Below are 13,317 nucleotides of genomic sequence, written 5' to 3' on the forward strand. Positions count from 1 at the left end.
AACTTCAGGCTTCACATAGGTAGTAAACGAAAGCTAAGCTAGAGCTATAAACAGCCTGGCTAGGTTGATGGAATATCTAACACAGAGCCAATTTGTGAAGACCTGGAAAGCTTTTTTTCTTTTCTCTCTCCCTCCTTTTTTTTTTTTTTTTTTGGCTCCAGGCATTAAATAAACTTTGTCAACACTAACTGACCTCTAAGCTAAAAGGACAGACTTCAGTGGCTACACATGACAAAGAATACCAACTTTACAAAAATAGTTTAGAAAAGTCACTAACCACGCAAACCACAACAACCCATAGCAAGCAACAACAACAAACTCCAGAGAGAGAAAAGAAAGGGAGAGAAAGCATATTTGAAGAGATGGCAGCTGAAAGCCCTTGTCTCAGGAATAGCTGAAAACTTCCCATATCTGATAAAAGACATAAATCCACACACCCAAGAAGCTCAATGAATCACAAGCAGGATAAATGCAAAGAGATCCACACTGAGATAATTTTCAGTCAAATTGCCGAAAGACAAAGTTTTTGTTGTTAAGTGCTGTCAAGTCATTTCCGATTTCTAGACACCCTATGTAAAATAGAATGAAACGCTGCCCAGTCCTGTGCCATCCTCACAATCGTTGCTATGTTTGAGCCCATTTTTGAAGCCACAGCATCAATCCATCTCATTGAGCATCTTCCTTTTTTTCACTGACCCTTTATTTTACCAAGCATGATGTCTTTCTCTAGAAACTGGTCCCTCCTGATAATGTGTCCAAAGTAAGCAAAACAAAGTCTCATCATTCTTGCTTCTAAGGAGCATTCTGGCTATACTTCCCCCAAGACAGATTTGCTTGTTCTTCTTGCAGTCCATGGTATATTAAATATTCTTTGTCAACACCATAATTCAAATGGGTCAATTCTTCCTTCTTCCTTTTTCACTGTCCAGCTTTCACATGCATATGAGGAGACTGAGAAGACCACGACTTGGGTCAGGCACACTTTAGTCATTAAAGTGACATCTTTGCTTTTTAAGATTTTAAAGAAGTCTTTTGTTGCAGATTTGCCCAATGCAATAAGCTATTAGATTTCTTGACTGTTGCTTTTCTGGGTACTGATTGTTGATCCAAGTAAAATGAAACCTTGACAAGTACAATATTTTCTCTATTTATCATAATGTTGCTTACTGGTACAGTTCTGAGATTCTTTGTTTTCTTTTTGTTGAGGTGTAATCCATGCCGAAAGCTGTAGTCTTTGATCTTCATCAGTAAGTGCTTCAAGTCTTTGTCACTGTTGGCAAGCGAGGTTGTGTCATCTGCATATCGCAGGTTGTTAATGAGTTTTCCTACAATCCTGACTGCACATTCTTCTTTATAAAGCCCATCTTCTCAGATTATTTGCTCAGCATACAGACTGAATAAGTAAGGTGAAAGAACACAACTCTGGTGCACAGCTTTTTCTGATTTTAAACCATGAAGTATCCCTTTGTTCTGTTTGGACAACTGACTCTTGGTCTATGTACACATTCTGCATGAGCACAATTAAGTGTTCCGGAATTACCATTCTTTGAAATGTTATCTATAATTTGTTATTATCCACACAGTTGAATGCTTTTGCATAATCAATAAAACACAGATAAACATCTTCCTGGCATTCTCTGCTTTCAGCCAAGATCCGTCTGACATCAGCAATGGCATCCCTTTTTCCATGAGGAAAGGCAAAGACAAAAAGTGAAAGCAACAGGAAAGAAGTAACTTGTTGAGCACAAGAGGTCCTCAATAAGATTAATATCTGATATCCCAACAGAAACCATGGAGGCCAAAAGGCAGTGGGATGATGTATTTAAAATGTATGGAAAGGAAAAGATTCTACCAACTGTCGGAATTCTACATATGGCAATACTAAGGATAGTGTTGCACAACTGAATATTGTAAGTGTTACCAATAAGTTGTACACTAGTAAAAAAAGTTGAATTGGCAAGTTGTATAATAGATATGCTTACAACAACCACCAAAAAAAAAAAAAAGGGTAGCTGCTGAGGCTGCTTATATACAGCCAAACACCTCATGGGATTTGGTTTCTTGGTTTGGAGGTTTAGGCTCATGATTTCATGGGACTCCCCAGTTAATCGGCCTAATAACATGTTTAGTGTTTCTGTTCCACCTCCTAGTTCATAGCATATGCCTGTGGTCTGAAAAGCTTACAAGCAGCTATTCAAGCCTCAACAATTGGTCTCTACTCACCTGGAGCGACAGAGGAAGAAGTGCAGTAAGGAATAGACGGAGAAAATGGAATATGTGGTGTCATGGATTGAATTGTGCCCCCCAAAAATATGAGTCAACTTGGCTAAACCATGATTTCCAGTATTGTGTGGTTGCCCACCATTTTGTTATCTGACATGATTTTCCTATGTGTTGTAAATGCTACCTCTATGATGTTAACTAAAAAATCATAGAGGTAGCATTTACAACACATAGGAAAATTAACTAGGTGAGATTAAAGGCTGTTACGTTAAAGAGGCAGGACTCAATGTACAAGATTAAGTTGTGTCCTAAATCAATCTCTTTTGAGATACAAAAGAGAGAAGTTAGCAGAGAGACACAGGGACCTCATACCACCAAGAAAGCAGCACTGGGAGCAGAGCACGTCCTTTAGACCCAGGGCTTCTCTGTGGGGAAGCTTCTAGACCAGGGAAAGATTGATGACAAAGGCCTTCTCCCAGAGCCAACAGAGAGAGAAAGCCTCCCCCTGGAGCTGGCACCCTAAATTTGGACTTCTAGCATCCTAGACTGTGAGACGTGGTTTAAAGTCAGGAAAAGTGTGTATCAGGGTTGTATCCTTTCACTATACTTATTTAATCTGTATGCTGAGCAAATAATCTGAAAACCTGCATTATATTTTGAAGAATGGGATTGGAAGAAGGCTCATTAACAGCCTGTGTTATGCAAATGATGCAACATTGCTTACTGAAAGTCAGGAGGACTTGAAGTAGTTATTGATGAAGATCAAAGACTACAGCCTTCAGTATGGATTACACCTCAACATAATGAAAACAAAAATCCTCACAACTGGCTCAATAAGCAACATCATGATAAACAGAAAAGTTTGAAGTTATCAAGGATTTCATTTTACTTCGCTCCACAGTGAACACCCACTGAAGCAGCAGTCAAGAAATCAAACAGTGTGTTACATTGGGGAAATCTACTGCAAAAGATCTATTTACATTGTTTAAAAGAAAGATGTCACTTTGAAGACTAAGGTGTGCCTGATCCAAGCCATGGTCTTTTCAATTGCCTCATATGCATGCAAAAGCTGGGCAATGAATAAAGAAGGCTGAAGAAGAATAAATGCCTTTGAATTATGGTATTGGGAAAGAATAATAAATATACTATGGACTGTCAAAAAAACTTGAAACCCTGGTTGCATAGTGGTTATGTGCTATTCCTGCTAACCAAAGGGTCGGCAGTTCGAATCCGCCAGGTGCTCCTTGGAAACTCTGTGGGGCGGTTCTACTCTGTCCTATAGGGTCGCTATGAGTAGGAATTGACTCGACGGCACTGGATTGGGTCAAAAAAACTAACAAACCTGTCTTGGAAGAAGTAAAGCCAGAATACTCCTTAGAAGCAAAGGTGGCAAGATTATGTTTCACATACTTTGAACATGTTATTGAGAGGGATCAGTCCCTGGAGAAGGACATCATGCTTGGCCGCTGAAGAAGAGGAAGACTGTCAATGAGGTGGATTGACGCAATGGCTGCAACAATGGGCTCAAGCATAACAATGATAGTAAGGATGGCACAGGATGAGGCAGTGTTTCATTCTATTATACACAGGGTTGCTATGAGTCAGACCTGACTCAATGGTACCTAACAACAACAAACTGTGAGAGAATAAATTTCTCTTTGTTAAAGCCATTCACATGTGGTATTTCTGTTATAGCAGCACAAGATAACTGAGACAGAATTTAGTACCAGGAGTAGGGTGCTGCTCTGACAGGTACATAAAATTTGGAAGCTCTTTTGAAACTATGAACGGATAAAGGCTGGAAGAATTTTAAAGTGCCTAAGAGTAAAAGCCTACCCCCATGTGTCTGTCAGTTTGTCATACTGTGGGGGCTTGCGTGTTGCTGTGATGCTGGAAGCTATGTCACTGGTATTCAGATACAAGCAGGGTCACCCATGGAGGACAGGTTTCTGCTGAGCTTCCAGACTAAGACAGACTAGGAAGAAGGACCCGGCAGCCTACTTCTGAAAAGAATTAGCCAGTGATAATCTTATGAATAGCCACAGAACATTGTCTGATATAGTGCTAGAAGATGAGCCCCCCAGGTTGGAAGGCACTCAAAAGATGACTGGGGAAGAGCTGCCTCCTCAAAGTAGAGTCAACCTTAATGACGTGGATGGAGTAAAGATTTTGGGACCTTCATTTGCTGATGTGGCACAACTCAAAATGAGAAAATACAGCTGCAAACATCCATTAATAATCAGAACCTGGAATGTACGAAGTATGAATCTAGAAAAATTGGGAACCATCAAAAATGAAATGGAATGCATAAATATGGATATCCTAGGCATTGGTGAGCTGAAATGCCGGCCATTTTGAATCGGACAATCATATAGCCCACTATGCTGGGAATGACAACTTGAAGAGGAACGATTATGCTTATTCCCAATAAAGGCGATCCAACTGAATGTGGAAATTATAGAACGATATCATTAATATCACATGCAAGCAAAATTTTGCTGGAGATCATTCAAAATCACTGCAGCAGTGTATCGACAGGGAACTGCCAGAAATTTAGGGTGGTTTCAGAAGAGGATGTGGAACCAAGGATATCGTTGCTGATGTCAGATTGATCCTGGCTGAAAGCAGAGAATATCAGATGGATGTTTACCTGTGTTTTATTGACTATGCAAAGGCATTCGACTGTGTGGATCATAACAAATTATGAATAACATTGTGAAGAATGGGAAGTCCGGAAGACTTAATTGTGCTCATGAGGATACCTTTACATAGATCAAGAGGCAATTGCTCAGACAGAACAAGGGGATACTTATTGGTTTTAAGTCAGGAAAGGTGTGTGTCATGGTTGTATCCTTCCACCATACCTATTCAATCTGTATGCTGAGCAAATAATCTGAAAAGCTGGACTATATGAAGAAGAACGGGGCATCAGGATTGGAGGAAGACTTATTAACAATCTGCATTATGCAGATGACACAACCTTTCTTTCTGAAAGTGAAGAGGACTTGAAGCACTTACTAATGAAAATCAAAGACCACAGTCTTCAGTATGGATTGCACCTCAACATAAAGAAAACAAAAGTCCTCACAACTGGACCAATGAGCAACATCATGACAAACAGAGAAAAGATTGAAGTTTTCAAGGACTTCATTTTACTTGGATCCACAATCAACAGCCATGGAAGCAGCAGCCAAGAAATCAAACTACGCATTGCATTGGGTAAATCTGCTGCAAAGGACCTCTTTAAAGTGTTGAAAAGCAAAGATGTCACCTTGAAGATTAAGGTGCGGCTGACCCAAGCCATGGTATTTTCAATGGCATCATATGCATGTGAAAGCTGAACAATGAATAAGGAAGACTGAAGAAGAATTAACGCCTCTGACTTGTGGTGTTGGCGAAGAATATTGAACATACTGTGGAGTGCCAAAAGAACGAACAAATCTGTATTGGATGAAGTGCAACCAGAATGCTCCTTAGAGGCAAGGATGGTGAGATTGCGTCTTACATACTTTGGACATGTTGTCAGGAGGGATCAGTCCCTGGAGAAGGACATCATGCTTGGCAGAGTACAGGGTCAGCAGAAAAGAGGAAGATCCTCAACGAGGTGGACTGACGCAGTGGCTGCAACAATGAGCTCAAGCATAACAGCGACTGTTAAGGATGGTGCAGGACCTGGCAGTGTTTTGTTCTGTTGTGCGTAGGGTTGTTATGACTCGGAGCCAACTCGAGGGCACCTAACAACAACAACAATAACAATCTCACCTCATTAACATCATAGAGGTAGCATTTACAACACATAGGAAGATCACATCAGATGACAAAATGGTAGACAATCACAAAATACTGGGACTCATGGTCTAGCCAAATTGACAAATATTTTGGGGGGGACAAGATTTAATCCATGACATTCTTCCATTTAGCCCACAAAAAATCATGTCCTTGCCAATGTAAAATGCATTCACCTCATCATATCATAGCAAAAGTCTTAAATCAATTCCAAGTCCGATATCCAAAAAATTCCTCCTTATCTGTGAAATCTAAAATACAAGTTATCTGCTTCCAAAGTACAATGGTAAAACTGGCACAAGCTAGATATTTCCATTACAAACTGGAGAAATTGGAGGGAAAGGAGGCATAACAGACACCAATCAAGTCAGTAGAACACATTACATTAACTCTCAAGGCTTGAAAATAATCCTCTGTTCCCTGAGACCGTTTAGGCAATGGCCCTGCCCTCCAGACTCAGGGTGTTGGCTACTCTCTGGATTCTGTGAGGAGGCCCCTAGGCCCTGGGCTTCAGCTCACCTTCCAGGCCCACTGGAACAGCAACTCTGCTCCCTCTGCTTTTTGCAGCCCCATTCTCTTAGTCCACTGACTGACGACTCCACCCTTTGAGACTGAGGCAACTCTGCTTCTTGTTTTCCTTGACTTCAGCTTCTTGTTCCTGGTTCCTTGGCCTCTTGGCCCAATGTCTACCTTGCTGGGGCAAGTGTTCCAAAGCTCCAAGTGCTCCTATAAAAGAAATGCCACAAGTGGATGGCTTTAACCAAGAGAAGCTTATTTTCTCACAGTAAAGTGGGCTAAAAGTCCGAATTCAGGGTGTTGGCTCCAGGGGAAGGCTTTCTCTCACTGTCGGCTCTGCAGGAAGGTCTTTGTCCTCAATCTTCCCCTGGTCGAGGAGCTTCTCAGGTGCAGAGACCCTGGATCCAAGGACACACTGTGCTCCCAAATAAAAAAAAAAAATTTTTTTTTTTTTATTTGCTCCCAGTGCTGCTTTATTGGTGATATGAGGTCCCCAACTCTCTGTTTGCTTTTCTTTCCTTTTATCTCTGAAGAGATAAAAGGTGGTGCAGGCCACACCCTAGGGAAACTTCCTTTATATTGGATCAGGGAGGTGACCTGAGTAAGGGTGGTGTTACAATCCCACCTTAATCCTCTTGACATAAAATTACAATCACAAAATGGAGGACAACCACACAATACTGAGAATTATGGCCTAACCACGTTGACACATATTTTTGGGGGGACACAATTCAACCCATGACACCATTCCACTAGTAAACTTCAGCCGGAAGGCACTCAATTCTCTCCATCAGTGGGCGGACTCCAGGGCTGTCTCACTCTGGTCTCCTGGCTCTGCCTCTGAAGTTTCTCTGCTCCTGCTTCTCGCCATCTGTGCTGTCTCCAATGTAACAGTTTTCATCACTTCCTTCTATGTCCTCACCAGAATTGTCTTTGATGTCCATAAATTCCACCAACAGTCTCTTCAAAACAATCTAGGCTTTGAATTTTGAAATTTTTAAAATTTTGCTTGCATGTGATATTAATGATATTGTTCTATAATTTCCCCATTCGGTTGGATCGCCTTTATTGGGAATAAGCATAATTATGGATCTCTTCCAGTCAGCTGGCCAGGATGCTGTCTTCCACGTTTCTTGGCATAGACTAGTGAGAACCTCCAGCACTACATCCCTTTGTTGAAACATCTCAATTGATATTCTGTCAGTTCCTGGAGCCATGTTTTTCACCAATGCTGCTCAACGCCCGTGAGCACGTTTCAGAGTCTCCTCTGACATCCGTCTTGGTCTTTTCTTTCTTTCCTGTCTTTTCAGTGACCTTTTGCTTTCTGCATGCATGATGTCCTTGATGTCATTCCGCAACTCGTCTGGTCTTCAGTCACTAGTGTTCAATGCATCAAATCTATTCTTCAGATGGTCTCTAAATTCAGGTGGGATATACTCAAGGTCATATTTTGTCTCTCGTGGACTTGCTCTGATTTTCTTCAGTTTCAGCTTGAACTTGCATATGAGCAATTGATGGTCTGTGCCACAGTCGGCCCCCTGCCTTGTTCTGACTGATGATATTGAGCTTTTCCACCATCTCTTTCCGCAGACGTAGTCAGTTTGATTCCTGTGTGTTCCATCTGGCGAAGTCCATGTGTATAGTTGCCATTTATGTTGGTGAAAGAAGGTATTTGCAATGAAGAAGTTGTTGGTCTTGCAAAATTCTATCATTCGATCTCTGGCATTGTTTCTATCAGCAACAAGGCCATATTTTCCAACTACCGATCCCTCTTCTTTATTTCCAACTTTTGCTTTCCAATCACCAGTAATTATCAATGCATCCTGATTGCTTGTTCAATCAATTTCAGACTGCAGCCGTTGATAAAAATCTTCTATTTCTTCATCTTTGGTCCTAGTGGTTGGTGCATGAGTTTGAATAATAGTCGTATTAACTGGTCTTCCTTGGAGGCGTATGGATATTATCCTATCACTGACAGCGATGTACTTCAGGATATATCTTGAAATGTTCTTTTTGACGATGAATGCAACATCATTCCTCTTCAAGTTGTCATTCCCAGCATAGTGGGCTATATGATTGTCCGATTCAAAATGGCCGGCATTTCAGCTCACCAATGCCTAGGATATCCATATTTATGCATTCCATTTCATTTTTGATGGTTCCCAATTTTTCTAGATTCATACTTCGTACATTCCAGGTTCTGATTATTAATGGATGTTTGCAGCTGTATTTTCTCATTTTGAGTTGTGCCACATCAGCAAATGAAGGTCCCAAAATCTTTACTCCATCCACGTCATTAAGGTTGACTCTACTTTGAGGAGGCAGCTCTTCCCCAGTCATCTTTTGAGTGCCTTCCAACCTGGGGGGCTCATCTTCTAGCACTATATCAGACAATGTTCTGTGGCTATTCATAAGATTATCACTGGCTAATTCTTTTCAGAAGTAGGCTGCCGGGTCCTTCTTCCTAGTCTGTCTTAGTCTGGAAGCTCAGCAGAAACCTGTCCTCCATGGGTGACCCTGCTTGTATCTGAATACCAGTGACATAGCTTCCAGCATCACAGCAACATGCAAGCCCCCACAGTATGACAAACTGACAGACACGTGGGGGGAGGTGAGATTAGGGGCCAGTATGTTGATGAGGCAGGACTCAATCCACAAGATTAGGTTGTGTCCTAAGCCAGTCTGTTTTCAGATACAAAAGAGAGAAGCAAACAGAAAGACAGGGAGACCTCATGAAAGCGATGCCAGGAGCAAAGCACATCCTTTGGACCTGGGTTTCTGCATGGAGAAGCTCCTAGATCAGTGGAAGGTTGATGATGAGGACTTTTCCCCAGAATGAACAGAGAGAGAAAGGCTTCCCCTGGAGCTGGCACCCTGAATTCGGATTTCTACCATCTTAGATGGTGAGAGAATAAATTTCTCTTTGTTAAGAGACTATCCAAATATTCACTTGTGATATTTCTGTTATAGCAGCACTAGGTAACTAAGACATATGGCTAATTGCCTCTATGAACAACTGTCTCCTTTGCCATGAGAGAAGAAGTGGATGGTGCCCAGCTACCATTTCTGAACATTTTGATCAAAGATTCTATAGAAGAATCTTGATCAAAAAGCAGAAAATGCAGAACAGGATTTCAAGTTCTCATGGACTCCAGAACTTCTGGAACCATGGAGGCTGGATAAACCCCTGAAACTATTGCCCAGAGATAACGTTTAAATCGTAAACCAAAAATATCCCCTGAAATCTTCTTAAAACCCAATAACAGTTTATCTTAACTAGTGAAATATGTCTGCCTTGAGCATTATGCCCTTTTAAGAACAATCTATATGGGATCAAGTTGACTACAGCGACTCAAAAGATTAGATTGGAACCATAGAGGGCAGTGAATTTATGTTAATGAAGGAGGAACAACTCAGAGAAGGAAGATGAGAATGGTTTTGCAACTTGCAGAATGTAATCAATGTCACTAAATTGTACATGTAGAAATTGCTGAATTGGTGTATGTTTTGTTGTGTATAATCTCAACAGCAACAACAAAATAAAAAAAAAGTTTTAAAAAGGAAGGAGAAATTAAGACATTCTGAGATAAATAAAAACTGTGGGAGTTTGCTGCTAGTAGACCCGTCCTACAAGAAATATTGACAGAAGTCATCCTGACTGAAATGCAAAGACACTAAGCAGTAGCTTGAAGCCATAAGAAGAAAATAAACGGCAATGATAAAGGTAAGTTATATAGGAAGTATAAAAATCAATACTATTGTGTTTTATTGTTTGTTTGTGAAACTTCTTTTTCCCTTATATGATTTTTAAAAATGCAAGAACAATAGTTATAAATCTATGTTTGTGGGTATATAATGCATAAGGATGTAACTTGTGGTAATAACAACATAAAGGAGGGAGATAAAGCTATAAAGAAGCTGAGTTTTTGTATACTATTGAAACTAAAACCCTGGTGGTGTAGTGGTTAAGTGCTATGGCTGCTAACCAAAAGGCTGGCAGTTCAAATCCACCAGGCACTCCTTGGAAACTCTATGGGGCAGTTCAACTCTGTTCTATAGGGTTGCTATGAGTCAGACTTTACTCAACAGCAATTTTTTAAAAATTGAAACTATGCAAGTATTAATTAAAACTTGAGTGTTAAAAAGTTAAGATGTTAATTGCAATTCCCAGGGTAACATATAAGAAAAAAATTAAAAGTATACAGAAAAATAAATAAGATGGTGTTATAGACTGAACTGTGTCCCTCAAAAATGTGTGTCAACTTGGCTAAAGCACAATTCCCAGTATTGTGTGGTTGTCCACCATTTTGTGCTCTGATGTGATTATCCCATGTGTTATAAATCCTAACCTCTATGATGTTAATGAGACAGAATTAGAGGCACTTACGTTGACAAGGCAGGACTCCATCTACAGGATTAGGTTGTATTTTGAGTCAATCCCTTTTGAGATATGAAAGAGAGAATCCAGTAGAGAGGAGAAGGACCTCATACCACCTAGAAAGAAGTGCCAGGAGTGGAGTGCATCCTTTGGATCTTGGGTCCCTGTGCTGAGAAGCTCCTTGACCAGGGAAGATTGGTGACAAGGACCTTTCTCCAGAGCCGACAGAGAGAGAAAGACTTCCCCTGGAGCTGGCAACCTGAATTCAGACTTCTAGCCTCATAGACTGTGAAAGAATAAATTTCTGTTTGTTAAGGCCATCCCCTTGTGGTATTTCTGTTATAGTGACACTAGCTAATCAAGACAGATGGGGATCAAAACAGTGTACTAAAAAATAATAATAAATTAATCACCAAAGAAGGCAGTAATAGAGGAATTGAGGGATAAAAAGGTATAAGCATATAGAAAACAAACACCAAAGTAGCAGAAGTAAGTTCTTTCTCATCAGTAACACTTTAAATGCAAATATATTAAAATAGCATCTGTAATATCTGCTTTATAAGCAATATATTAAGCAATTGGTAAGTTGCTGGTGCTTAACAAATAGTAAATTTTTATGACTAATAATAAACAGGTATGAAAAAAAAATAAAACACATCCAGTTACTGAAAAATGAAAATCATTGCTATCCAGGTCGAAGTGAAATAGACACTCTCAAACACTGCTAATGGTGCCATAAAATGGAACAGATAGTCTGAAAGCAGAAGGTCTATATGATATGAGAACCAAAAAGACAACTTTTCTTTAGACGTAAATATCCACTCTTGGATCTTTATCCTAAGAAAATAATCTGAAAGAGAAAAAAAAAAAATTAGTATGTGCAAAAGTATTTATCAACACGTTGTCTACAGTAGTAAAGCACAGGAAACAACTGAATGACTAACCAGGTGAATGGTTTGGAATTTAGGGTTATAACGAAACAAACAACAAACCAAAAACAAAAAAAACCAAAACCAAAAACCCATTGCCTTGGAGTTGATTCTGACTCATAGAGACCCTGTTGGACAGAGTAGAATGCCCCACAGGGTTTTCAAGGAGTGGCTGGTGGATTGGAACTACTGACCACGAGGGCTCCAAGGTAAGATATTAGGGAGCCACTAGAAATATGAAAAATATTTTGGGATAGAGGGACCCTCATATGAAAACACCCTGGGGTGGGAAGGGACGCGGCTAGACTATGACAAGAGAAAAGCAAGCAAAGTAGCTCAGGACGAAGCTAAAAGGGAAGGCAGTTGCTGGCAGTGGGGAGCCTTGTAGGCCTTGGGCAGGATCTTGAATTTCATCCTAAGTGCAGTGGGAAGCCTCTGGAGAGTTTTCAGCAGACGGTGATTTAACCAGAACTGTGGGTTTTAAAGGCTGATTTGCTATAATGTGGAAAACCAGAAGAAGAAAAAAAGCCTTAACTATATAGACAAGGTATTATGCAAATATGTATTGAGGTGATTGAATAGTGGGTAGAGTTTTTGTGTTTTGTTTTTGTTTTGAAAAATTCCCCAATCCTGTTGACCCACATTTTCCCCCTTAAAAAAGGAGAGAGCAAATTGATTCTCCTGCAGTGAGAAGCTGTGTTCCCTGTGAGACCAGTGTCCCACACATACTGAGATCACTGTTCAAGAGAAAGAGGCTTAGAAAGGAGACTATTGCCTCAGGCTGTTGCCTCCTAAAAGGGAGACAGGAGGTGAAAGTGTGTTATCTGCCCCCATCAGTGACTCCTTCCCCACCAGATGATAAACTATCAGCAGTAGCTTCCTGTTGATGGTCCAACTTCATTTATCACTCTTTTGATCTTCCCTCACATCCTACTCTTAGGGCCGGAGTCTGTCAGCTGAGGGCAGAGAGGAGGGCCATCATCACTGGGAATTGGCAGCTCAAAGTGGACCCAGACCTGGGCGGTGAGAAGCACTAGAGTGGATTCATTCCCCGTGGCTTCCGGGCAGGAGCAGGTTAAGGGCTTCTGTGAGCAAATCATCTTCAGCAAGTGCTTGCGATTAGTTAGAGTACGTGAGAGGCTCGATACACCATGTGTGTACAACCAAGTCCTTTCATCCACTTACTCAGTTACCCATGCCGCAAACACTTGTTGAGTGCCTACTAGGTGCCAGGCAGAGTTTTGGCTGCTGGGCTACAGAGAAGGTAAGACATGGACCCTCAGTAATTCTCACTTTGCTGTTTAGAGAAGGGATGTGGATGACGTCCTATACACATCACAGAATTGTAGAGCAGAAGGGGTGCTACAGCTCCTTATAATTACGTATGTGGCCCAGAGAGGTCAAAGCCTTAGATTTCTAGGTTGTTCAGGTTCAGGTCGTGTGGACTTTCCACTGAACTCTGACCCCTCCCCTAAGCTTACAAAG

The sequence above is a fragment of the Elephas maximus genome, chromosome 18 (assembly GCF_024166365.1).
Source record: "Elephas maximus indicus isolate mEleMax1 chromosome 18, mEleMax1 primary haplotype, whole genome shotgun sequence".
NCBI classification, from domain to species: Eukaryota; Metazoa; Chordata; class Mammalia; order Proboscidea; family Elephantidae; genus Elephas; species Elephas maximus.